Consider the following 3,308-nt stretch of genomic DNA (forward strand, 5'->3'; position numbering starts at 1 on the left):
GTAATGGTTTGATAAATAGGGTAGGGTTTGTGCTAGTGTAATTTAATTAAAATTGTGCCAAAATTGGCCCAAAATTTGAGCCCAAAGAGCCCAAACCCGGTCCAAAAGGGGCTGCCAAGAAGAGCTTAAAACGACGTAGTTTTGTCTTGAAACTACGTCGTTTTGGTTAAGTGACAAGATTCAATCTCATCCACCCATCTTGATTTAATCCAACGGTCCTAGTTTGATCTTCATCCTAGGTATTTAAAGCCTAAAATCCCCAAAAATTTGCCTCATTTCCCCATTATTTCCTCTCTCTTCTTTCCCTCTCATCACTCTCTCTTCTCTCTCCCCCCAAGCCGCTGCCGCCACCCCACCGCCGGCGGACCACCTCCAAACACCTCCAAATTCACACCATGTAATCTCCACAACTTCCTCTTTCCATATCTCCAAACCAAATCCTTCAAAAATCCCTCAAACTCCTTGAATCTTAGATCTAGGAAACTTTCTCGTCACTTTTTTGCCCAAATTATTGAAGCTCCAACCACTACCACCCCACAGTACCTACATCAATGGATAGATCTCCTCAAGACCTAGCTATTGATGCCAATTTCACCATGAAAATCCGGCGACCAAAATCCGGCCAAATTCCGGCGACCTCCCCGAACACCCTCTTTTGGCATACCACCATTTTTTCGGCCACTTGAATTGTAAAATGGTAAGATCCTATTCTTTTTTATCGCTGATTTTTTATTTTTATTTTTCAGATTTTATTTTTTATTATTAATTATTTTAGCATTAGTTTTTGAAGTTTTGGAATTAAATTTTCTGTTTTTGCACTTGTTGAAGTAGTAAAATAGCTTTGTATTGATTAAAGTGAGGTAGTGAGGAAATGCTTGAGAGTATATGGTAAAATCGTAATCCTGCCCCGTTATTAAATTTTTGATTTTTTTAGTTAAAGTTAGTTTCTATCTTGTTTCTTCATTTAATCCATTTTTGATTATGTTTGTCTAGTTGGTTTTATTAAATCGCTCCAGCGATAGCGTGCGTTTCGTTTGGCTTTAATAGTTAATTTTTGTTTGCTTACGATTGGTTCATAACACATGTGTGAAGTTTAATTACATGTTTTAATACTTGGTTTAGTTTGAATCAACAGGGTGATGTTGATGTTGTTAAAATCTGAAGTTTATGTTATTTTATCACAAAATAGGGTGCTAGTGGCCTACTTTTACTAGTTAGGGTGGCTAAAATGATTTTTTTTCTCTTTGTTTCTGACATAGTAGATTTCCTTTGACCTTTGGACAGATTTTGAACAGTGTTTAGCACACAATGTCAGTTTTTGTCGGACAGACATTTGGTGAACCAAAATCTGTCCAAATTTGCCTATTTAAGAGCTGCCATTTCCTCACTTTGGGGGGACTCCATCACACTTCCAGGGGATCATTTTCTGCTTTTGAACATTCAACAACAAAAAAAAAGTTAGCAGCTGAAGCATCCTTTAGTAAGCTGAAATTGTAAGTCTTAAAAGTGAATCTTAAAGTGCAAACCTTTTTTTTTAGAAAAGTATAAGTCCTCTTTAGAGTTTGCTTCTGGGTTTCTTCTCTGAGTTTTCGAGCTGTTTTAACACAGATTTGCTATTGGTTTTGCTGTTGTTGTACTGCTATTTTTATGCTGCTTTAGTTGCTGAGCTTCCATTCTTTGTTGTTGTATTTATTATTCTGCGACTCAGGTAACTCTTTAATCTTATGTTGCAGATGTTTTCACACTAACAAGAAGATTTGAACTCATTTTGATTGTTGAGAGCATGTCCATTTAAATAAATGAGTGCTTAGCTAAATTTCTTTATTGTTTAAATATATCTTGTTGTAGTTCATATGTAAAATAAATCCTTGGTTGATCAAACACTTTTTTATTCATGTGTTAATTGTCTTTACTATCTATTATAGTATTGATGCATATAAAATTGAGATATTCCAAGTAGGTTGCAATGTGCTTAAAGACTCCTTTTGCACCTTTGCAGTTCTGGCTAGTTTATGAAAAATAACAAAGAGACATGCTTGAAACCTTTATTTATTTTTACAGATTTTATATGTGACCATCTCTGCTAGGATTTTAGATTTTTTTTTTGGTAGAAAGTGGCTAGATCCTAAATAGGTTTTGAAATTGCTAGTTAAAAATAAGGGTTAATGGCTTAGAGCAAAAGAGGCCAGACTCGTAATTTAGCCCAGGTGGGTTGTCGTAGTAAACCAGCATTTGAAATCTATTGGGCTTTCAGCTTGTACCCATTTCGGAGCCCAATAATTGGCCAAGGCAGATTCTGTCCAATAGGCCCAATGCTTTTAAGAAGTCTATAAATATTTTGTCCATTTATTTCATAGATGTTGGCCCAATGTCATAACTAAGTAAGCAAATTGGCCCACTTTCTCAATAAATAATATGATCTATCTTCAAAATAATACTTACTAGATTAGTTGAATAGACTTATTAAGAATTAGTTAATTTTCATGATGTGTAATAATAATCCAATAACTTAGGTACCTTTAATTCGCTAGGCAACCAGTAAGTCCGTTTTAACTTATTATTATTATTATTATTTCACGGACTCACTTGCGTAGCGTGATATTAACTCTTAATATTTTAATTCAGTAATCTCATACTATTTCTACTAGCTTTAATTATTTTCTAATTTAATAAACTCTTTGCTAAACTCGCGGATTCGCTTGCGTAGCGCGATAGTAACTCTTAATAAATAATTTTTTCAATGCACAAATATAGTAATTTTTCTGAAAGTAATAACGTGTTAATAATTCTTTGTCATAACTGTGGATTCGCTTGTGTAGTGCTGTTATGACTAAGCCAATAAATTTGTCTAGATTACACATTCATTAGCGTAGTGTGATTATGACATTTTATTATTATTATTTTTTATCAAATAAGTAAAAGCGGACATAAGAAAAGCATAAAAATCAAATAAATTACCGTTTATCCAAGTTTAATTCAAGCCAAATGTAGTCAATAAAGCGACCGTGCTAGAACCACGGGACTCAGGGAATGCCTTACACCTTCTCCCCGGTCAACAGAATTCCTTACCCGGACTTTATTTTCGTAGACCAATAATAATAGAGTCAAACCTTCCTTTGAATAGGGATTCAAATAAAAGGTGACTTGGAACACCAGTAAAAATCAATTCCAAGTGGCGACTCTGTAAATAAAATAATCTCTATTTCAAAATTGTCACTTTAATTGGAAAAACTCTTTAACCCACAATCCATAACCCACATTATTATTTTGAGGGGTAGAAAAGGGGTGTGACAATAGGATCCGAATTC

The 3,308-nt window shown here is 34.4% G+C and overlaps 1 long non-coding RNA gene across 1 annotated transcript; it reads left to right on the forward strand.

The window, feature by feature from the left end:
- Nucleotides 1-280: 280 nt before the first annotated feature.
- LOC104248801 (uncharacterized) lies at nt 281-1,915 on the forward strand. Its single transcript, XR_011405130.1, has 3 exons — nt 281-697; nt 1,285-1,493; nt 1,734-1,915. It is a non-coding gene; the product is annotated as an uncharacterized lncRNA (long non-coding RNA).
- The last annotated feature ends 1,393 nt before the right edge of the window (nt 1,916-3,308 follow it).

Source organism: Nicotiana sylvestris, chromosome 2 (genome assembly GCF_000393655.2).
Source record: "Nicotiana sylvestris chromosome 2, ASM39365v2, whole genome shotgun sequence".
NCBI lineage: Eukaryota > Viridiplantae > Streptophyta > Magnoliopsida > Solanales > Solanaceae > Nicotiana > Nicotiana sylvestris.